This window comes from Arvicanthis niloticus, chromosome 10 (assembly GCF_011762505.2).
Source record: "Arvicanthis niloticus isolate mArvNil1 chromosome 10, mArvNil1.pat.X, whole genome shotgun sequence".
Classification (NCBI taxonomy): Eukaryota; Metazoa; Chordata; class Mammalia; order Rodentia; family Muridae; genus Arvicanthis; species Arvicanthis niloticus.
In genome coordinates, this window is record NC_047667.1 from 43,188,860 (window position 1) to 43,213,683 (window position 24,824).

Below are 24,824 nucleotides of genomic sequence, written 5' to 3' on the forward strand. Positions count from 1 at the left end.
CTCTGAGCCCCTGAAAAGCAACTCTCCTATGTTTACTCTATTGCAGGCATGCACTTGTAAATCTGGGCTTGGAAACAGAACTACAGAGCGTATGCTGCATTCATTCGTAACGTCTATTTCTGAGATGGGTTTCTAACGTGATTATTTCTCCCTGCCTTGATCTTATTACGTGACCTTTTAGAATTTTCTTTCTTTTGTTCATTCATTCACCCATCCATTGAACAAAGAGCATCTGGCATCTACTTCCTGCCGGGAACCTTCTAAGCCAAAATCAATAGAGTGTTTTTCCCAAGCTCTAAAATTCCCTGCTTGTAACAGCAGCCTATTAAAAAGGGAAGCAGAGGGGTGGTCTGAATTTGGAATTAGCCATACTAAAATTTAACTTCTGCTGTTTGCGAATTATTCATTCTCTCTAAATCCCAGTTCCAGCAGCTTTAAAATGGGAAGAATTCCTCACAGAATTGTTATGACTTAAAGGGGGAAGTGTCTATATAGAACACTTTGTATTCATGCCTAATACACATATGTGCACAAGGACACACACACACACACACACACTCACTCAACGTTCTCATCTCTCACTACCTTACAGCACTGGCCAACGCTGTCATCCGAGTTCATGTCCCTTCCTAGGACAGTGTTCTTGTGATTTTCATCTTCTGTGAGCATGAGATCTGTGTCAAGGTCAGCTACATTGCTTGTGGGAGAATGGATCCATGCAGTCCAGTTAATAAATAAACGCGCAGACATCAAGGCTACCGGCTGTCAGAGTAACGAGACTTTGTTTTCCTGGCTCCTGTCATCTCCGGGACTGGAAGCACTTAATGAATTAGTCTCGCTTGCAGTCCTCCTGGGCAGAAATACTGCTGTGTCAACAACATGCAGTCACAGGAACCAGCCAGAGGTCAAGTGCTTCTCTGCACTGTGCCAAGCAGATCCCTGGAGCAGCCTTGTTCGGGGGTGGGGGTGGGGTTGGTCATAATATACCAACTGTGTGTTTGATAATTTAAATGATATAAGTCAAGAGATTAGGTCTAACATCCCTTAGCAATCTGCCCACATGAAGATAAGTCTGGCTGCTATTTTATTCCTGTCCACACAGATATAGCACACCTACTCAAGCCCAGACTATACTGTGTACCTGCTGTTTTAAAATTTAACAACATATCATGTTAACTCAGTTTCTACATCATTTTAAGTGGCTATCTTACTATAGAAATTTTCTATTATTAAGCGTTTCAGCTGATACTTGCATGGTTTAGATTTGGCTTGGGTATGTCCCTAAAGGATTCATGTATTAGAATTTTGACCCGGAGGGTGGGAATGTCAAAAGCTTTAAGGAGTTGGGGGTAGCAGGAAGTAATTTGGTCATTGAGGGATCTGCCCTCAAAAGAAATTGAAGGTTAGGCATGATGGCACATACTGTAATCCCAGACCCTAGAAAGTAGAGGCAGGAGGATCCTGAGGATTTGAAAGTCATCCTCAGTTACATAGCAGTTCAAGGTCAGCCTGGGCTACTGAACCAAGACCGATAAGACCGGTGGTCATAAGACTGAAGGGTCAGAAACCTAAAGGGTGCTGAAATAGTTTTGTGAGACCCTGGTTTATTCACAAAGGAGTGGTTTTTTTTTTTTTTTTTTTTTTCACATGAGTAACTGTGGTTGGTGATGTAGCTCAGGAGGTAGGATGCTTAGATAGTTAAGCCTCTTTTCACAAGTATCCAGCATTTTGTGGTGGTGTGGAAAATGAACTAATTTAAGATTGCTTTAAGTATATGTACAATCTTGAGTTCCCCCTTTAGAATTTAGGGAGCAGCAGGAGAGAGGGCATGGAAGAACATGGCAGGTTTGCAGAAGTAGATTGTAAAAAATATTTCTTATTCTCCTGATGTAATTTTCTCCAAGGCTTACTGCCTCTGTCTGCTAACCTAGGCCTAGTCCTGGAAGCTTCTAACCTCCATACAATCTAATCTAGGCCTAGAATGTTTTCAGCCTCTGAGACTTGCTGCTGAATAAGCTCACCCTTTCTTATTCTTTCTGATCTCTAAGTGGCTGGTTCAACCCAGCTGCTCTGGCTCAAACTCCTCTCCAAGCTGACTGATTCAAACTGGCTTCTTTCCACTTCTCACTGAATTGTCATGCTTTGCCTCAAACTAACTCTAGCAATCTGTTCTGTTCTTCTGGCTCCTTCTTATTCTCTGGCCTGTTCTGTCTTCACCTGTGTCTAGCTTGTTCTCTCTTCAACCTTTCTCTGTAAAACTGTCCTGGCAAAACTGCCTCTGAATTCCACAAACTGACTAGACAGAACTGACTAGAACTCAGAGACAAAGCATGTCTCTGTCTCCTGGGTACTGGGATTAAAGGTGTGTACCACCATACCTGGACCTAAGCTTTTCTTTTCCTGAAACTTGCTCTATCCCAGGCTGGCTTTGAACTCAGAGATCTGCTTGCCTCTGTCTCCTGCATTAAAAATGTGTCTGTATTCCAGCCAGATTACACAGACCTAGAAAGTCTTTGGATATGACTTTCTTTGGATATGACGTTCTCTTGCCAGAACTAAAATTCCTCTACAGTAAATGTTGCTTGATATGCCAGGAAGGCATGTAAGAGAGAAGGTCTGAGAGGTGCTGTGCACTTAGAGAGTGTAAGGAGCCCCTGGCACTGGAACCCCTGCCTCTATCAACTGCCCCACTACCACCTGCTGTGACTTGTTCCTGAAGCCCCTGTGTTACCTCCACTGTCCTGATCTGGCTCTTGTCAACAATTCTAGCCTCTGCACTCCTCATCCCTGTCCTGGTGTTACGCTTCTGTACATATCCTGAGTCTTTGCAAGGCTGTGCTGGGCCTGGCGTGTCTACTCACTAGGTTAAATGTTTTTTGAAAATCAGAGTCAGTCTTTGATTCTTCTCTTCCCTCAGGCTGGATTAGTGCCTTCTCCTTGGACTTCAATACCTCATGAATTAGAATATTAGAATCCTGGTCCCTCTCTTCTAACACCTTTTGTGTCCATCTCTCTTCTAGTTCTTGGATTAGTGTCTTACGTACTATGCATACAATGGGTGCTCATAATGGGTACTTAATCAGTATTATAATAAAGTTCAGGTGACTCTAGAGCTTTTTCTGAGAACTCTTGGGTGTGACCAAGATATATGAGTCATAAAAGCAAACCTTTCCCAGTCTCTGTAATCCTCTCTGTTGTTCTTCTCCATCTCTTGCCCACACCGTGATAACCATCGCACCACTGGCTACCACTCAGATAGATGACATTCTACACATATGAATCTGTGGCTGGGCTCAGCTAACAAAGTGCTTACTATACATGTGTGAAGCTGTGTTCTGTCCCCACAACTCACATAAAAGAGTCAGGCATGGTGTCACATGGTGGAGGTGGAGACAGGAGCATCCCTGGAGTTCATTATCCAGCCAGCCTTGCCTACTTGGCAAGCTCCTATCTCAGAAACAAGAGGAATGGCACCTGAAGAACAGTCAAGGTTGTCCTCTGGCTTCTACATATATGTGTACACCATATGCATACATGTACATAAACATACAACCACACAGTCTGTGTCAATTCCTTTCCTATTACACAGCCATCTGATTACTTTTAGAATACCATAGTCTTTAATGTGGCCCTTGTGTATCTAGTCCACCTCATTTGTTCTACCTGCTGCCCTGCCCTTTCTTTTTAGACAGGGTCTTATGTCACTAAAGCTGGTCTCAAACTCTCTATGTAGCCAAGGATGACACTGCACTCCTTACCTATCTGCCTTTACCTTCCAAATGCTACTAGTCAGACATATGCCATCACATGTAGTTTATGTGGTCCTAGGGGGTCAAATTAGGGTCTTGTGCATGCTAGACAAGTTTTCTACCCGCTGCCCCTGTGTACCATCCACAGTTCCTATAGTTTTTCTGTCCCAGCCATGATCTTTCCTTCTGATCCTCACACAGTTGAAGACTTTTATTCCCTTGGGAACACCTCACTTGCTAAGTAACTGGCTCTTTCCCACCCCTCAGGTCTCTGCTTCAGGGTTACGTCATCTGCAAGGCCTTGCTTCATGGCCACGGTGCCTGTTTGCTCCATCCTAGCATCTTCATGCTAAATAATTGTTTTTATTTCTAGATTATGTTTGATCATTTCTATTTTCTTAACTATGGGGTGGTGAGTTTACACCTCTCACCCAGGAGATAATCGGCAACTGGACCCAGGTCTGGTTGGCACACTGGGGTGTATACTGCAGGCATCTGGTGGGAACAGGTCAAAAACACTCTCAGTGCACCTAACAATGAATGATCAGATATCAACAGTGATGGAGGACCCAGCTCTAGACAAGGGGTTCCTTCCTTGTTCTTCACTGTATCTTCAGTACCTGGCCCCCTGCCTGACACACAGTGAGTGCTTGATATGTAGCTGAGTGGTAATGGATGTTTAACATTCTCAGTCAGAGCTGATGCCAACTGCTGTGCTCAGCCTGGGAGAAGGTACCTGCTGTACCAAGGCATCACCCCTGGTTGCTGGACTTTGGGGAGGTTCTGAGTATCCTAAGTTTGGAAGTGGGGACTCAAGGAACTCGAAGACTAGTCCTCTGTCACCTAAGAAGAGAGTACTTAGGCACCTTCTCAGCGTGCATGGCCCTACCTGCTAACGGTCAGGCCTGGGTGGATGGGCAGAGGCCAGGAAAGAAGGAAAGAATTTGACCTAGTGTATGTTGTGTGGCTAGAGAAGTTAGAACCTGTCACACTTATACTCACGGACCACACAGAGAGCTGTGAAGTACGGGAGAAGCAGGAGCAGATAGAAAGCTGGGACTAAGCTGGAGCAGCTTCAGATTTTTTTTTTTCCTTTTCTGTTGTTTTTCTCTTAAACGATAAAAGCATTGTCCTGGCTTGTTCTATGTCAGTTTGACACAAGCTAGAGTTATCAGAAAGGAGAGAGGCTCAGCCAGGAATGCCTTCATAAGATTTAGCTGTAGGCAAGCCTGTAGAACATTTTCTTAGTGATTGACATGGGAAGGCTCAGTCCATTGTGGGTGCTTGGTGGGCCTGGCATCAGTGAGAAAGCAGGGTGAGCAAGCCACATGGAGCAGGCCAGTAAGCAGCACTCCTCCATGGCCTCTGCATCAGCTCCTGCCTTCAGGTTCCTGCCCTGCTCGAGTTCCTGTCCTGACTTCCTTCAGTGATAGACTATGGTGTGGAAGCACGAGCCAAACACACACACCCTTTCCTCCTTAAGTTCCTTTGGGCATGTTTTTTTTTTGTTTGTTTGTTTTATCATAGTAATAGCAACCCTAACTAAAGTAGGTCTGTTTCCAAGAAACTGTATCTTTTTCTTTCAAATACTGTACTAAAATATCTTAAATTAGATTTAAAAAAAAAAAAAAAACTTCATTTGTGGGGCTGGAGAAATAGCTCAGTGGTTAAGAACTTTGGCATCACCGGGCAGTGGTGGTGCACGCCTTTAATCCCAGCACTTGGGAGGCAGAGGCAGGTGGATTTTTGAGTTCAAGGCCAGCCTGGTCTACAGAGTGAGTTCCAGGACAGAGAGACCCTGTCTCAAAAAAACAAAAACAAAACAAAACAACCCCCACCACCACCACCACCAACAAAAAAAACCAAGAACATGGCAGCTCTTGCAGAAGACCAGAGTTCTATTCCCAGCACCCGTAAGAAGCTCACAGCTGCCTGTAACTCCTGTTCTGGAAGATCTGATACGCTTTTCTGACCTCCACAGGGACCAGGCACACTCGAGATGAACAGACATAATACACCCAAGACAAAATATTCATCCACTAAAAGTAAAAAAAAAAAAAAAGATATTAAAACTTAAAAAAAAAAACCCTTAATTTTTATTTAGAAATTATGGAAGACCCAGTTATTATTTGTCTTCTAGAAAGGAAACATCTGGGAAGCTGGTTGGCATTGAAAAATTCCTGAAATCCAAATAAACAAGCATCTCTTCCCAGAACATGTGGGCACGCTTTCTGATCAAGGCTATGTTATGGAAGCACAGAGATTAGAACGTTTCCACAAGAGTTCTCCCCAGTCTGCTTTAACAACATGGCTTCCATGGCTAGTTTCTACCAACGCTTCAGGAATTCAATAATCTTACCCTCTAAGCCTCTGACTGTGAGTAGAGACTGCACGATACAAGGACCTCTGTTTTGACACCCTGTGTCTTTAGAGGTGACCCTGAGTTCTGCTCAGTGAGGCTGGATACTGGAGAAGATGCTGGCTTTTAGCAGCCATGTTCCCTTGAGATGTTCTTGATACCTGTAGTTGTTTACATGGATTTCCTGCCGCTGCCCTGAACTTAACAGGCTTAAAACATAACTAACATCTTTCCCCCAAAGTAACAACTCCCATTTCTGTCAACACAGCCATCAACGTTCAATTGCCCAGCCCTGAATCCTTGAGTCTACAATACGGTCACCTCCTCAGGGACTGCTCCAAACCTTCCCCGTGCTTCTCATCTCTCAGATCACTCCACCCTCTTTCCTCTGAGAAAACAATATCGTCTCTGTCCTGAGGGGAGACGGCAGCATCAAGGGTAAACCTGAGCTTGCTGCCCTGTTCCCAGCCTAACTAGTCTTACCCAGGATTACCTGAAGCCTCATCCTCTTCACTTCCCATATAAAGGCTCAAAGGGGGGCTGGAGAGATGACGCTGTGTAGTTAAGAGCACTAGCTGCTCTTCCAAAGGCCCTGGGTTCAATTCCTAGCACCAACCTGGCCGATTACAACTGTCTGTATCTCCAGCTCCAACATCCTCAAAGAGACAATACAGGCAAATCACCAATGCACATTAAGCAAATAGTTTAAAAGAAAATAAAGGCTGAAAGGTTTTCCCAGCTGCCCCAAGTGTCGTTTGTGGTCTGAGTCTATGTACTGTAGAGGGAGAAGCTGGTAGTAAAATCTTTCTGTAATTGGTTCTTGATTCAGTCAGTAAAGAAGCCAATTGCTGGGCAAAAGGAAAAAGGTGGGACTTCTGGGTCTCAGGAGGAAGAACAGACACAGGGAGAAGGAGAGGAACTCTTTGGGCCAGGTTTTAGAATGAGAAGGACACAACAGCTAACAACTATGTAGGTCTTGGGGCAGCTAGAACTGGCAGCCCCTGCCACTGGAGGATGGCTGATACAGGCTAGCTGGTAAGGTTAGGGCAAGAGATTTTGTGTACAACAATTGTGGGTTTTTTGTTTTTGTTTTTTTTTTTTTTTTTTTTTGTTTTTTTTTTTTTTTGCTTTTTTTTTTTGAGGTAGGGTTTCTCTGTATAGCCCTGGTGGCAAGTTTTAAAATAATAAAGCTGTCTGAAGTGTTTTTCTTCCTCAGAGCTAAGGTGGGCAGAGAAAGGGAGCCGCCGGGGTGATAGCTGTGGCAAAGCTAGCCGGGACGAATAGGCAAAGTGGGAGTGAGGCCAGCGCCAGCCGATCTCGCAGCTAAACCCGGAGAGGTTGGAGCATAGGCTGAGCTCCTGGGAAGGTGGTAGTGTGTTTTTAAAAAATTATATGCAACAATCTCCAACCCTCCCCACAGTCTGCATTCCATTGGCTGTTGTTACTTCTGCCTCTTCCCTCTCTCCTTCCCTCCTGGCTCTGTCCTTTCAGCTCATGGATGCTATCAAGTTTCTGTCACTCTTAGAGACTGTTCATTGCTCTCACACACTGCTACTACCCCAACAATCTCTTTTTTATGAGGAATAAACCCACTTGAAGTCTCCACACCCCTGCACCAGCCACCCGTCTACTGCTGCATCTCTCTGTCCATACACAGCCCAACATCTCCAGTATCTGTATCTGCTGCCTCTCCCTTCTCACAATGGGCTCGTTCCGGGCTTGCTGAGATCTGGCTTCCAGCTCCAACTGACTCTTCTGAAAACTGTTTCTGCAGAAAGTCTTCAATGACCTCCATGTGGTCTCTCCCAAACACTCTGCGATTGTCCGGTCGCTCCCCCTCTAATTGTTCTCTTGAGCCTCTCATGGGACTGCCTACTCTGAGTCTACATACACTTTACTAACAGCCTGTTTGCTCCTTGACTCCACTGCCACACTCATAAACACGGGTCTTTCCCAGGTTTCTGTCCTTGCTGCACCATGTCCACTTTGGGTACTTATATGATCGTGATCATGGCTCGTCCTTGAGTTCTAGACTTGTGGCTCTCAAAACATTATATTCTTAGATGTCTCGTAGGAATCACCAATACAAATGGTTAGAAGCTTGCTCTCTTTTCCAATGTAAAATTCCTTTGTTTTTTCTCCTCCTTCACATACGAACCCTCAAAGCCCAGAATCATGCGGGCCGTCCCTTCTGCATCTTGTCTCTAAAGTTCAATCCCGTGTTCTACACAGTTTCTGAGCACATCACTCAGATTCACATTACTATAACAAAATGTATAAAATTTACAAAGTAGCAGAGTTTATTTTATAGGTCTGAGGCTTCCAGTCCGATACCAGGGCAATCTATTGCTTTGGGCTTCTAGCGGGGATATCAGAAGGCAATGGTGGGGAGTTTTTCCTGTGTACTTTATGGCAAAAAGCCAAGATGTAAAGAAGTCATTGCCCCAAATCCTCTTGAATGGCATGTTCCTGACAACAGAAGGCCTTTGTGTTGCCCAACAGGCTATTAAAAATGTATAAGTAAAATCCAGAATACATCATCTTCTCTCTTCTTAAATGCCATTGTCTTCTTTTGGCTCACTAAGTCATGACTAGATAGTTGTAATCTACTTACTTTTTTAAAAATACACTATTGACACCCAACCCATGAAGATACACAAGGACCTACTGTCCTTTATTTTTCTAGATGTATCCATCTGGACTTTGTAATTATACTATGAGTTCTTTAAGGGCATGGGTCATATGTAGTATTCTAGAACCCTCCGATGTTCCCAGAACAGCATAGACAAGATGCTCCCAAAAGATACGAGTTGGCAATGAAACCTATCTGCTAAGAGACAGATTATATTCTTGGATGAAGGATGCTATCCACCTATTCTACAGCCATAGTCACATGATGTGCTGTGTGTCAGTGCAACCTTAGCAAAGAAGGTGATGGTTTTCTGAGGATCTTGGGAAAGGTACTACACCAAAACATCTTGGGCCTATGGCCTAACTATTTTAACTATTTTCATCTCCCCCCCAATCCTGGGAAACTTTACAGAGAGCAATGCTTTTCCTGTCACCCCAGCTTCAGACATCACTGTGTCCTTGATGCCAGTGGCTACCACGTGTTTCTCTCACCCACTACTGTGGTCATAATTAGAATTCATTTCTCTGGAGCAGTCCTCTGGTCAACCCATACTTGGACTTCCATTGCTGTCTCATGACAATCATTCTGCCTCTGATCATAGTGACTGTGGCCACATCCCTGCCCCCACCCCATCCTACACAACTCCTATACTTAAACCCTTCCTCCACTGTCTGTCAGACAGAGCTTTCTAACATATCAACCAGGAAGGGTTGCCCCCCGCCCCCCACTCAGACATTTGTATTGGTCCCACATCTCCTACAGGACCAAGTGACAGTCAGACTAGCAGGCAGCACACGACTCTGCCGTCTACTCTCATAGTTCTATAAGCAGATACTTCATCCTCTGACATGACTGGACTACATACAGTTCCCGGCCTCCCTTGCGATCTACTCCCAGAGCCTCTCTCTACCCAGAAAGGCTATATTTCTGTCTGTTTACAAAGATATTTTAGGTCCCAGGACACCCACCAATTTCCCCCACCTGCCCCAGAAGCCTTCTCTTCCTAGGTACAGTTGTGGGTTCTTTCTCCTGGGTGACCCGGAACTTTGTGAAGCAGCCATTGTAACATTTACTTTATCAGATTCATAGCATGAAAGCGGGAACCATTCTTATTCTTATTGAGGTGTCTTTTAGCCCTGTGTGCAGGCCAGGCTCAAAGTTGCTTCAATAAACATTATAGAAGGAATAAAGGAATGGCTTCCAGAGACAGCCTGTCCTCTATTCATATGAGGTCCAAAGAGATTGAACACTGGAATTAATTGAATCTCTTCTTACTCTGGCTCAGTGCCCTGCCCATATGAGTAAATCTCCTAATAGAATCGGCCCTGGCTAAACAGCACATACAAATCCCCCAGCACTAAGCAGAAAAAAGGCTTCCAAGTGCTTAGAGAAAAAAAAAGAGCTTGGTGGTTCAGTGGTGTCTGACTACATCTAGGATACTAAGTACCCGAGAGAATTAGTGAATATTTTAAATTAAAACCAATTATGTGCTCAGCACTGTGCTGGCCACTGACATCGACCATGAAAGCGACAGTGACAGCTTACATTAGTTGGCCATTTAATCGGTGTGAGCCACAATTCTAATGGGGTCGAGGTTTCATGGTTATCAATCTTGTTTTACAGATTAGGAAGCAGGCCGATGTCACATAGCTAGCATGAGCAACAGATCATTAGTGTCTAGCTCACCCTTCCTCTCTTCACTGAGCCCCGCTCACACTGGCTCTAAAACAAACCCGTTCCTCTATCTTGCCTCTCCTTAGGCTTTCTTCTATGCGTCAGATGACGATACCACACAGAGACCTCATCTGCTCTTCCTTCATACCCTGGGGTGAAGGATGCTCTTTGCTCAATTCTTCTGCCAACCAAAGGACAGAAGTCCCCGTTTCTCCTGAGATCAGCTCGTCCATCAGAAATTCCACACTATTCACTTCCACCCATCTTTTAGGAATCTCTCACTACAAATGACCCTGCCATTTATAACCTCACCAGTAAATTGGATCCTTCCCACTGGCTTTTAAAAACACAGTGGCAAGAACACTAGGCATGAGGTCCACCCTCATGTGGAAGTCTGCCATCCATTCTGAGCTGGATTTTCTTGTGGGTGGTGTCAACTTTGGTTCACTTTTCTGTTTCATGTGTGGGTTTTTTTTTTTTTTTTTTCATACAGCATACTAAAGAGACTGCCCTTTGCTCATTGTATATTTTTGGTGGTTTTGGTGAAGATTAATTAAACATATACAAGTAGGTATATTTAGGAACTTTTAAATTCTGCTCTGATGGTTTATATGTCTGTCTTTATTTCACTCCAAACTACTGTAATTGGTGAAGATTTGTAATATATTTCAAGGGTAGGACTGTAGTGTGTCTGGCTTTGGGCTGCAGTATATCTAAAGAGTCTTATGGTTCTACATGGATTTTAAGATTACATTGTATATTTTTTAAAAATTGGATTACATTTATTTGTTTATTTATTTACTCATTCATTCATTCATTCATTTATTCTGCATGTAGTTTGGGGAATGTGCATAACATGGCACATGTGTAGAAGTTGGAGGACAATCTTTGGGAATTGGGTCTCTCCTTCTACCATATGGATCCCAGGTATCAAACTCAGAATGCCAATCCCAGTAACAAGTGCCTTCACCTAACAAACCATCTCACTGGTTCCTGCTTGTATATCTCTCTCTCTCTCTCTCTCTCTCTCTCTCTCTCTCTCTCTCTCTCCTCCACCCCTCCTCCCCCTCTTTCTTTCTTTCTTTCTTTCTTTCTTTCTTTCTTTCTTTCTTTCTTTCCCCTGAGACAGGTGTGTGTGTGTGTGTGTGTGTAGCCCTGGCTGTCCTGGAACTAGCCCTGTAGATCAGCCTGGCCTCTAACTCAGAGATCCACCTACCTCTGCCTACTGAGTGCTGGGATTAAAAGCATGCACCACTACTGCCTGGCTTCCTGTTTTGTAGTTTTATAAAAATGTCATTGGGATTTTAACAGGGAAAGAAAAGAATAAAATTGTCCCTGTTCACAGAAGACATGGGATGCACACAAAGCCCTAAAGGCTCATAAAAAAAAATGTTAGAACTAACCAATGAATTCACCAAATACATTGATTACAAAATCAGCATAATTGAATTGTGTTTTAGCAATGTTAAGCCTTCCAGTCTGTGAAGAAGGGGTAGCCTTTCGTTTGATTGCGTCTCCTTTAATTGATGTTTTGTGGGTTTTAGTGTACAAAATTTTTCCCTTCCTTTGTTAACTTTACTTATTCTTGAGGGGTGTGTGTGTGTGTGTGTGTGTGTGTGTGTGTGTGTGAAGTGTGACTGTGGTCCTAATCAGATGCATAGAGATGTACCTGAGGTTGGGGAGATTGGGAGAAGTATTTGCTGCATAACCATGAAGAGCGGAGTTCGGATCCTCAACATGTATATAAAGGTGCAGCACAGGGGTTCAGTTCTGGGTCTATTGAGGAGGCAGGAGGATCCTGGGGGTTTGCTGACCATCTAGTTGCCTGATTATCAAGATCCAGGTTCAGAGAGACTGTCTTAAAAAATGTGGAGAGTAATAAGAGACATATGGCAATGACTCCTGGCCTGCACACATTCATACAGAAGTGATTGTGTCAACATACACATGTGTACTTCCCCATATACCTCACACACACATACACACACACACACTCACACATACATACATACATACATACATACACATGCTCACACACTCACACACATACACATACTCACATACACATATATACACTCACATATACATGCACACACACACACACACACACACACACACACACACGCGCGTGGGGTGGGTGATGCGTTATCAACTTTATAACCTGCCCTCTAGTTCTACTATTTTTGTGACACTGGGAGGCTTTTCTTTACATAGGAACAATTTTACCCCTTTCTTCCTTACTTGGTCCCTTTTCTTTCTTTTTCTTTCCTAAAGGCTCTGGCTAGGACTTATGCTGTTATGTTGGGTCTGTGTGCAGTGTGTGCACATGTGTGTATATATATTCTCATGTGTGTGGATCTCTTTGCCAGTGTCTAAGCCAGGATCACCTGCCTGCAAGCTTCCAAGGATTCTCCTGTCTCTGCATCCCACCTTGCCGTAGGAGTGTTAGAATTACACTCTCTACCTTGTCCAGCTTTATGTGTTCTACGGATCTGAACTATGGGTCTCCCGTCTCACATCTGCACAGCAGTGCTTTACCCACTGAGTATTTCCCGGCCCCAGAATGATCCCTTAAGAATAGAAGTTCTGATTATGTCACAGCTTGACGGATTTTCTGCCACTGTGACAAATACCTGAGAAAGCCAACTTAAAGGGAGGAAAAGTTCATTTGAGCCCAGAGCCTCAGGGGCCATCTACAGGGAAGCTCTGACAGCCCAGAAGCTCACTCCACTGGTAGCCAGGAAGCAGAGAGCAAGAGCAGAGCAGGGAGCTGGAGCAGGATGGGGAGCAGGAATGGGAGTGGAAGGGGAAGGGCGTGGCAGGGGGATGAGAAGAGGAGCAAGAGAAGAGAGATGACAGGGAGGAGAGGGAAGGGTGGGGGAGGAGAAGATCTGCACTAGCAGGCTTTCTCTTTTAACTCTCTTATTCCATCCAAGGCCCTAGCCTGTGGAATGGTGTTACTCACATTCAGGGCAGATTTTCTTGCCCTTATTTAGGATTCTCTGGAATTTCCCTCCTCCCAGCACCTTGCCTGGGTGCTTCTGGATATGGTGAAGTCAATCATCGATGTCATCTGCTGACTAGTCCTCAGAGCCACTCAGTAGCATCCTTGCTGTGACTAAGACTGTTCTTCATCCTCCTCACCTCTTCTGCTCAGCTCAGTCTCCGCACTCTACATCCACTGGCCTCTAGAACCCCAGATGCCATGCTTTCCCTAAGGATGGCTTTGGCTCTTTCCTGGAAGGTCCTTGTCCCTACTAAACTCCGCCCCTCCTCCCAGATATACTATTAATAACACTAAACTCTTGTGACACCATGTGGCATTCTATAGCTTTAATCGCAGCATCTCTTGATCGGTTTGTTTCTCCTTGAAACTTTAAGCTTCATGAGAATTGGGACATTGACTGTTTTCCTTCCTTCTCAACCGTGCATCCTGGGGACATTTGACAAATACTTGCTAGTGTCTTGAAAATGCAATGCTCACTTTCCTGTCCAATCCCATATGGCTTCTAGCCTCATTATTTGCTGAAATCGTCCTTGCTAAAACCATCAACAACCTTCAAACGCCAATACTTCCTCAGAGTCCTGGTGTCCTACCAGCTGGTGTGAGGATTTCCTGCGTTAAAATAGAATGTGGGTAGTCTCCCCCCCAATTTATAGGGAAAGGGTGGGCTGATAGAATATTTTAAACCTAATGTTTTGTTTCCTAAGTTTTCTTGACAGTTGGCACCTGTAGTAGAATCTAGCACAAGATGTTCTTCTACTTAGCTCCAAATTATGTTTTCAGCAATTGTAATCTATGAATATTTCATAGTTATCATCCAAAAAGGACCACAGTTTTCCTGGGTTTCATTATATGAACAAATTTTGAGCCCCACTGGTCAAGTCCACAGGAATATTTTTGGTCCTCTAATTTGTTCTCTTTGCAGTGTCTGGTACTGTTTATCATGCTGTTTGTTCATTTTTAGAAACCTACTAAGCACATATTATCTCTTCAGGCAGTCTTTTGTCCCCAATTCCACTACAGCATTTAACACCCCTTGTGATCTTGTCCACGCACTGTGTGCCCCTGGATGGCACAGAGACCATGGCTGTCTTCATCCCCTCTTTCTCTTCCCCATAATCAGACTACTACTTGTGTCACATACAAAAGTCATTTTGTTGACACATGAGCAAGAAAATGAGGAAATGAAGACAATCTTTGTCCTGTTCCTGTGCCTGTGTTCCCACTGAAGAATCCACTGAGACACAGCAACCAGGGACAACAGAAATGGTGGCCTTCACTGATATATAAAATACCATCTGCTATTGTTTTTCCAAGTAAAGCCAACCTTGTATAAAATATGATAGTTTTACAGGTCAGGAGACTATTCTTCTAATATCTGTAAGGCATCACCAAGACATACTGCTTTAAATGCATGAGCGCGAGCGCGGGTGCACACACACACACACACACACACACACACACACACACACACACTTATAGTGATTATAGGGATATAAATAGTTCCCCTCTGTAACTATTTTTAAATGCCATAGTTGCAGATAGGGTTTGGTAGTGGAGCCCTTTCCTAGCAAATTAGCAAACCTGGGCACCAATAGAAAGAGGCGGGGGGGGGGGGGGATGGAGAAACAGAGAGAGAGAGAGAGAGAGAGAGAGAGAGAGAGAGAGAGAGAGAGAGAGAGAGAGAGAGAGAGAGATGAGAAAAAATGTAGAGAAGAAAAGAAATATTCTGTATTGTGCCTGTGGCAGAAGCTAGATAGATAATGAGATCATATTCGTGTTTCTTCACTTCGTACTGTGACCCTGGGCCTTGCCCAAGCTACTCTTTTGGCTTTGTCCTTTCTCCCGGGTCAATCAAAGTCACTCTATCACCTAAGTCTACTTCAAGGGTCATTTCCGAAGGACCTTAATAATCTATCAGAATCACTTGACTAGCCTCTGATCCACTTAGTGCTTCTGCCTCTGGACTGCATGTCACCTGTTTCTCTACTTAACACTTCTTCTGGTGACATGAATGGTCCTTACCCATACTGCCTTGCAGGTATCAAGACTCTAGGGACCATGCCTTGCTTGGCTTTGATTTCCCACAGCTTTGAGCAATGCATGTCTTCTGAATTCAAGTGAGTGGAACTGACCAGTCACTACCAGTATGCTATGTAAGCTTTTTCTGGTTTTTAAAATTAGTGGGCTTTCCAACTTTCTCCTTGATGGCTGGATTCTAGCAGCCTTGGCTGAGAGCCCAGGACAGCTTCTTGCTCCCACCTCTGTAGGCAACCATAGGACATCAAAAAAGCAATTGTCTTGTGTGCTCCAGAATTTATTTGAGGAAAAACTCAAGTTCTCTCTTTTTGAAATGGGAGTCAGAGGTGAGTTTTCACGAATGATGTACAGGACAGCGAGGCTTTTAGAGGCCTTGGGCTGTTTCTTCTAAACATCACACAGACTCCTGGCCCAGACCTGAAGCCTGAGGGATATCCCTGCTGAATGTTCTCCTTGGTACAGACACAGATTTCCATACCACTAGTATCTGGACCAAAGCAATGACAGTCACCTTTCTCTGGGGGATGTCACAGGCTGTCTCAGTCCTATCCTTTATATGCATGGAAATAGAAGAGAGATGGGAATCTGACCAAGAGTACAAATCGCTTTGTCCCTGCCCTGCAGTGTGTACAAACTTATGCATATTGCATTGATTCTAACCATTAAAGCATGTCACTCCCAGCCACATCTGGTTATAATCCAAAGCAGGTCTATATGTGCCCAGGTGATACTGGTATATCTGGCCTGGAAGGTATTGTACAGAGAACAAGAGGTCTGTGAGGGGGCAGAAGAAAGACGTGTTGTTTCATGGAAAAGAATCTGAGCTCTCATACATCTAGGTCCAAGAAGGCAAAAAACAAAGGGTAAACAGAGGGCTTCACTAGTGTCTGGAACTTAGAAAGCTTCCAGCGAGAACTGGAGACCCCATCTTGTGACTGGAAGACAGTCTGTTATTTATAGCCTGCCCTGCCTGAAAAGGGGAGGACTGTATCTAATACCCCACCACTGCCCCTTCTGCATTCGTTACTTCCAGGCTGGGTTGTCAGGGTACAGGAATCCTCAGGAGCAAGGAAATAAACTGAGCATCTTTGCTGACATAATCAATGGGACATCTCAGGAGACTCAACTTCACACAGTGAAAACTTCCTTGCTCAAATACTCTGAGGGCAACACAACCCTCGACTCCAGAACAATTTTCTTGTTGATTAATTTTAAGTTGCTCATTAATATGTTTGCATGAGTTATGCCCCATGTGTACAGGTGCCCACAGAGACCAGAAGAGGGCATCAGATCCCCTAGTGCTCGAGTTACAGGTAAGCTGCTGCACATGGGTACTGGGAACTAAACCCTGGTCCTTTAGAAGAGCAGCAAGTTCTCTCAACTACTAAGCCTTATGGCCAGCTCAAGCCCAGAATAATTTTCTAACCTGTGGTAGTGATTTTGAATAAAAGGATTAGTAGGTATGGACGTGTTGGAGGAAGTGTGTCACTGAGGGTGGGCTTTGAGGTTTCAAAAGCCAAGACAAGCCCGATGGTTTTCTCTTCCTGATGCCTCTGGATCCAGATGTAGAATCCTAAGCTTCTTCTCCAGCACCATGTCTGCCTGCATGGTACCATGCCAATAATGGACTAAGCCTCTGAAACTGTAAGCCTGCCTCAATTAAATGCTCTCTTTTTAAAAGATCTGCTATGGTCACAGAGTCTCTTCACAGCATCAGTAGAACACTGATGAAGAGACCTGTTCTTTCAAACGTGTCCCCTACTTCCCATCTCCAGTACAAATGCAACCCCCAGAATCAGACCCACATATCTCTTGATGTCACTGAATTCCTCGTGGTCCATTATTAAGGACTGCTGTGCAACCCCCTGTCCTGTGATCACAGTGAGACCATGAGAAGAAAGATGGCCCTGTTTACTCCGGTTGTTTCCAAGTCTAGATGAACATTCCTCGTCTACCCAGCTCAGACGGCCTCCTGTCCAAACACAGTTCTTTCCTGCTTTCTAAGTACAACCCTCATTTTTAAAGGAGTTCCAAATGGCCCTTGTCCTTTGGCTTTAATCCAAAGGAATCTTCTTGGGCAGCACAGAATGGGAAGCCTCACCAGCACTTCTTTTGAAAAGGTGCTTGAGAGAACATGGCAGGCACAGGGCAGGGAAAGAGGGATTTTTTTTTTTTTTAATTTCACATGGTTCTAAATGAAAAAGAAACAAAGGGTTTACAGTTCCGTGAGCCCTGGGAACAATAGATGATTAGACTCTGTGTCTATCTTGATCCTCTTTTACAACATAGTATAACTTTCTATATATCTTATATTCTCCTTAGAAAACATTCCCATCAGTTATATGGAAGACTTCCCAATTCTTTTCTTATAGATGAGTAGAAAAAGGTTTGGAAGTAAGATGACATATTCAACAAGCTTCCTTTTGATGAACACATAGGCCTTCCTTTCATACTTTAAATAATGCTATGATAGTCTCATGCCTGTGTGTCCATGTGCTTGTATAGCAAGGAACAAGTTACATTTCTAAAAATGGAATCAATGGGCAGATGGGCCAGGAATTTCTAATCTGGATGGGTGTGGTGGTTTGAATATGCTTGGCCCAAGGAGTGGCACTATTTGGAGGTGTGGCCTTGTTGGAGTAGGTGTGTTACTGTGAGAGTGGGCTTTAAGACCCTCATCCTAGCTGCCTGGAAGCCAGTCTTCTCCTAGCTGCCTTTGGAACAAGATGTGGAACTCTCAGCTCCACCTGAACCATGTCTGCCTGGATGCTGCCATGCTTCTGCCTTGATGATAATGGATTGAATCTAAACCTGTAAGCCAGCCCCAACTAAATATTGTCCTTATAAGAGAGGTGCCTTGGTCATGGTGTCTGTTCACAGCAGTAAAACCCTAACAAAGACAATGAGTATTTCCAAAATGTCTCCAAAGAGGTTGGACCACTCGACTTTCCTTCCAGGAACTTATGAGAGATCCTGTCTGCCCCAAATCTCAAGAGCCCTTACCAGTCTTTTCTGTTTGCTAACCAAAGTGGGGTTGTGTGCATGTATGTGTGTGGGGGTCTATCTTACTGTAATTTGCACTTTGCATATTAAAGCCAGTGAACGACATCTGTTTTTTTCTAGACCAGCACTTTCCCTGAACGCTAATGGAATCACAAACATCTGTCTGTATAAAACAGTGCTTACTCGTTGGGGCACCACAGGGTGTTAGTTCTTATGGAGAGAAAGTAAGTAAAATCCTGTGGCAGGATGGGGGTATTGGAATCTGAGAGATTGGGCTTCAGGCACAGCTCTGCCACTTACTAGCTTATGATCTTTGCAAATTATTTTATGCCTTCCAAATTCAGTCTCCTCACATTAAAAACGGAGGTAATATTGATTTTACAATGTCTTGCATTTGGCACACAGAAGACATTTAATAATGGTACTTAAACAGTAGCAGCTTTCCTGGGAGTTAATAACCACCAGGTCAGAGTTAGCCCCTGGATAAGCCAGGCTCAAATGACTGCTTTTTTTTTATTTTTTTAATTTTATTTTTCCTCAAGTGGCCAACTAGAGCATTCCCTGCTCCTATTCTGAGCCTCTTAGCGTCTTCCACAGCCCAAAGTGGATAACTAAACTCTACTGTGGGCCTCTGAATAAAGGCTAGCTGCTTGTCAGTGGGCAGGCTTTCCTTGTTGCCAGAGGGTGTTTGTACACAAAGAGATGAGGACAATGCTCCTTTTCAATTACAAGACGGGCAGGCGAGAGATAACAAAAAATCTTCTGACAACATGCCAGAGACCACACACTCCCGTGATGCCAGCCTTTTCAGGATATTATTTCTAAGGTCACTAAAGGCAAGTCTCTAGTTTTGGCAGCAACGCCCACAGCCAGTCAGGGTTTCTATTTGCGCCAATAACCCTCTTCTCAGAGGACCCAGAAGTTTTCCATTCAGGCAGACAGCACCTCCTGGCATTCCCTAGGATGGTGGAAATTATGCGCATGTTCCTGGAGTGAGCGGGGGAACTGAGAGGGTGCTTCTGCGGATTTGTCTGATGCACATCCGAACCATCAGAAACCCATAGTTGGTTTCTCTCTGGATACTGAACATGACCTGTCTCTAAATGCCGCCTAAGCTCCTCTCCTACAATGGGAGCTGGGAGAGGAGGCTGGGGAATTAGAAGTTATCAGAGTGTGTCTTTGTTCCTTCTTTCCTTTGGCTCACCTCTGGCTGGTCTGAAAAGGACAGGATCAAAACCTCTGTGGCTTCCAAAACTTCCTTAGTAATGAAAAGGGGCTGCCTTTTTCTCCGAGGACTGCAGCAAGGCCCAGGGAACCTTTAGCGAACCGCATGTGCGGTATCTCATCTCCCATCAGTGTTTCCTCACACCGGCTCCTATTGTGTCTGGAACTGTCTCTCCTGGGACTGGATCTGATACAGGCAGGACCCAAAGATCCCGCTGCAACACAGCAAATCCCTGCCAGTTACATGGCTGCCTCCCTGGAATCGACCCCTCAGCCTACTTGAAAGAATCCCAGTTCCTGTTCTCCTACAGTCAGAACAATAATGTCCTGAACTGGGAGAGGGTCTGCTGTCCTCACAGAATGGAAAACCTAGAAAGTGTGTCTGAATTGGTTATCTGCCACATCAAACTTGCTAAGAAGTACAAACGTCCAGGGCCCTACAGGTCCATGCAGAGAAAAGGAAGGTCCTGATGAGACCAAACACCAAAACAAACAAAAACAACGCCTTCCCCCACTCCCCAGTTAAAAGAAGATGAATAATAGCCCTGGGGAGCTATTATTATCTTAGTTTCTTTCCTGCCTTTCTTCTTTGCCTTCTGGGTCTTAGAGCTTTGAGGACACCACCCTTCTAGGGAGTCTTGTGGAGCACCAATATTTATCACTAAAGCTTGGGGTGACCAGGACCCGGTAGCAGACTCCAAGACCTTTTCCCTTCGTCCCTGGTCTTTATTTGGGTCAAGCCTTGATGCCGGCTAGTCGAAGCTTCTTTGTGGCTGACACAGGTCAAGGATGCAGGTACAAGAGATGGGCCAGGGGTTCAGAAACAAGCAGGCAGTGGACCTGCCAGGGAGCCGGATCTCTAAACAGCCAGGAACCCGCTACCCTGGACTCGCTGGCAAAGACAACTGTCCCCGAACTCCCTCTGCTTGTTGTGCCCACACATCCCGTCCCTTGAAGCACCTCTGTTCTCATTATTTCGTAAAACTTCAGGAAAATCCTTAGTAAGCCTGCTGGAACCTGGAGGCATCAACCGACGGCTGCCCATGAGCAGGGCAGCGCCCTCCAACCCCCGCACCCACCATTGCCTAAGAGATCCCGGGAAACATCCTGTGTCGTCGCCTGCCCCGCGAGTGGTCGCCTAGGGTCCCAGAGGGTCGCCAGCGCCAAGGCTCAACCTCCGCATCCCCTTGAAAGCAGGCCGGAGCCGGAGAAAGTGGTGCAGGGCTGATCCGCAGGGATCGATGGAGGCGAGGGGCTTCAGGGGCCGGCCGCCGCCCGCCTCCCGCCAGCGCCTCTGGGAGCTACCGCTGCGGAGCTAGGACGCGGAGCCCGGTTAAGGCGGGGTGCTCTGCGCAAGGCGGCGCCGGGGCGCGCTTACCTAGGTGTTCAGGCGCCCCCGACAGCGCTCTGGCGCCGGGCACATCCACGCACCGAACCCAGAGATCCGTCTGCTGCTCCGCCGTGCCGCCCAGCTCCCTCTGCGTCGGAAATTACCTCCTAGGTTCCCCGCTCCGCCGTGGCTCCTGCCGTGGCTCCCGCGCAGCGCTGCCCTGGACTCTGCGCGCCTTCCTCCCAGCGTTGGTGGCCCGGCCGGCCCACGTGAGGCTGCTCTGCCCGCCCCGGCTCTGAGAGCGCTGGCTGGGTACCCAACCCTGAACCTCCTGGCTCCTCCAGGTGGCCGGGGATGGAGGCAAGTGATAAGAATTAGAGGGAGTCCTGAGAGAATCCCCAACCCTCAAGAAGGATTGCTCTTAGTGGTGTAATGGATCCGCTGGAGTGGTGGTCCAGAAAAATCTCTCACTCAGCTCCGCAGCCTTTTAGCCCATGAAACGCAGAGCCTAGCAGTCGGGGCTAGCCAGGGGTAATTCAGTAGTGAGGACTTGGAGAGCTGCAGATGGGGTCCTGCATGGAAAAAGAGTTTAGGTGCCAGAGTGTGTCGCTGTCCACTAACGTGGGATCGCCTCGACAGCTACCTTAAAGGCATATCTAGGCCTGGGAGTCTAGTGACACTCAAGGTCCCTCGTGGAGAGGGGCAGAGTTAGAGAGTATGCTTATGATGTCAGACCCGTCGGGTAAGAGACAAGAGGAGTTTTAGTGATGCTAGGGGTTTCTTAAGTAATGTCTTCTTAATTTTTTCACATGTATGTATGTAAGTAAGTATGTAAGTATGTAAGTATGTATGTATGTATGCATGTATGCATGTATGTATGTAGATGTAGATGTCTGTACTATGGCCCTCGTGTGATGGTAGAGGACAACTTGAAGGAATCAGTACTTTCCTTATATCATGTGGGTCCCAGGGATTAAACTCAGGTGGTCAGACTGTGCAACAAGTGCTTTAAGACTGAGAGGTACCTATGAACTGTACCCCAAACAGGAAAATTGTGCTGGTAGTCGTTGGAAGCTTTCCTTGGAGAACAGGGCAAGAGGGGAGGGAAGGAAGTTAGCCTAGCCAAAGCTGCTCAGGCCAGAATTCCTTTCTCAGGATTCAACTTCACAAATCCTGAAGATTTGGGTGAGGGAGAAATTGGGTCCCTCAGGATAAGCTCAGCTTTCCCACTACAGCCAGGATGTTTTCTTCTTCACATCCAGCATAGTCTGGGTGGTTCAAGGGAAAGACAGATTTGAGAAACCAAAATAAAATTCTGAACATGAGAAATGATAGATTCCCAGTCTGATCCAATCAAGGAATAAGGAAGATGTCACCAGGGCAGACTAACTCTCAGTCCCTCTCCACCCCGCCACTGCAGAGAGCTTCTATGGCCCAGAACCTTCTCTTCTCAGGTTTTAAACATGCAGCCCACATATCATATCACCTTTTCTCGCCACAATCGGATCTCACACCTGCATGTCTTTCTCGTCTTTTTTGAAGTCAAAACACCAAAATATGAGAGTCCTGAAATTTTGTCGCAGACCTTTAAGCAGGAAAACAAGACAACTGCGTGCACAGGCTAATGGCTCATTAAAGTCAAACATCTATGTAATTATCACCCGAGTTAGTGCCAGAGCCCAAAGCTGCTCCAACACCTCTCCCACTTCCCAAGTCCCTGGCCTTGCAGTAGCCACCATCCTAACTTCATCACACCCCCATGTGTCTATTTGTGATGCGTCTCTGAATACCATCATTACTTTTGCTTGCTTTAACGCTTCCTATAAACAGAAAAACACTGCAAGCACTCACAGTTTTTGTGCCTGTGCTTTTATTTGATGGCTTGCGGGAACTGCCTCTTTTGTTACATGTGGTTGTTAGCTCATTTTTTATACTATTTAGTATCCCTTTGTCACAATTCGGTTCTGTTCACATTCGGACTGCTTCTAGATGGCGTTGCAGGAGATGGTGAACTGCCTGATGTGGGTGCTGGAAATCATACCCCTGTCTTTTGGAAAAGCAGTATGCACTCTCCACTGGTGAGCTAGATCTCTAGCTCTCACAGGTGGTTTTGAGAAACAGTACAAAGAAAGTTAGAGATGAGGCTCAGTCGGCAGAACGCTTTCTTGGAATGTGCAGGGCTCTGGGTTCCAGTGCCAAGACAGTATAAACCCACTATACCAATGCATGCCTATAACCCCAGCATTCGAGAGGTAGAGGACGGGGGACCAAGAGTTCAAAGTCCTCTATTACATATTGAGTTTGAGGCCAACCTGGACTACACGAACCCTGTCTCTAAATTATAGCACTGTTAATAACACAAAGAAATTTCAAGCACCCACATAGTTTCCCATATGGGTAACATCTTGAGAATTATAGTAAAGATGCAAGGTGAATACTGTCACCAACACAATCAAGATACAAAACATGTCTATGCAACAAGAGTCCCTCTTAGTGTCCTTTTGTAGACAAACTTACTTCCCTTCTGAGCCTCTCCTACCTCTGATTTCTAGAAACCATTTACTATATTGGTTTCCGTGTCCAGAAATTGAGATGTGAGGAATGCTTTATTAGAGAAGCCATTTAATCATTCCCTGGGGAGTCCTCCACACTGTCTCATGTATCAGCATTTTCTTTCTCTCTTTCTATTACTGAGCAGTATCCCCCACCTGTGTGTGCCTGCCACAGCTTGCTAAGCTGGTCTCTCATTAGAAGACACAGTTGTGGTTTGCAGTTTTGGATAACCACAAATGAAATTGTCATAAACGTTCACAGACTGAATTATGCATGAACCTAAGTTTTTCTTATCTTCAGGTTGGATGCCCAGGCATTCAAGTACTAGATTGTGTAGTTGGGTGCTTTAAGAGTCTGTTGGTCTCTGATCTAGGATAGCGGCATTATTATCCTCACTAGCAATGTGACTGACCCAGCTTCACATTCTGCCATCATTTGATTAAATCTTGATGAAACTATCACCTGAGTCTAGGTGATACTCACACATTGTCCCAGAAAGTTTCCTCGTGTTTCTTTGGGAATCTGTGGATCTTATTGTTGTTGGGATATTTAACGTGAGACCTACCCCATAATAGAAATTCAAATGTACAGTGTACTATATTGCTAACTACAGGAATTAGGTTGTTGACTACTAATTTGACTACCTGAGATCAGCAGTAAATAGTTCTTATGCTCTTGCAGAGGACCTGGGTTCAGTTCTCTCGTGGCAGCTGGAACCACCTAAGAGAATGGTTGCAGTGTATCTGACAAGCTCTTCTGCCCTCTGCTCACACAGTGCATATAAAACCATGCAGGAGAACACATATACATAAACATTAGAAACAGTTTCGATTAAAACTGCCACATCCATTGGAGACTAGCACTCCATCTTCTATTCTTTCCAGCTGCTGGAAATTGCTCTAGTCACTGCTTAGAGTGGCTGTGTTAGCAGCACAGAATTAACTGGATTAGGCAGCATTTTGCACATGTGTGGCTCATTTCACTTAGCGCAATGTCCTCCTGGTTCATCCACCTTTTTCAAGGAGCAGGATTTCCTTTTACAGAGGGCTGAAGAATATTCTACTGTGCACACATCACACCCTTTCTGCTCTCCTCCTCTTCCTCCCCTCCCCTTCTTGAAACACAGTCTTATTATGTAGCAAGATTGACACTGAACTTGGGATCTCTCTACCTTAACATCCCAAGTGCTGGAGTTGTTTACAGGTACACACCAACTGATATCATACTGTTTTAGCCATTCATCTGTTGGAGGACAT

At 45.2% G+C, this 24,824-nt stretch overlaps 1 protein-coding gene across 8 annotated transcripts in view; it reads right to left on the reverse strand.

Moving 5' to 3' along the window:
* Window positions 1–21,583, reverse strand: part of LOC117715949 (protein FAM163A) — an 82,662-nt gene extending 61,079 nt beyond the window's left edge. For 6 of the 8 annotated variants that reach the window (XM_076941387.1, XM_076941383.1, XM_034512711.2 and 3 more), the window contains exon 1: window positions 21,064–21,583. The gene's annotated coding sequence lies outside the window, so the exon portion shown is untranslated. The remainder of the gene's footprint in view (window positions 1–21,063) is intronic. The other 2 variants (XM_076941388.1, XM_076941385.1) reach the window with 1 other exon arrangement.
* Between the last annotated feature and the right edge of the window lie 3,241 nt (window positions 21,584–24,824).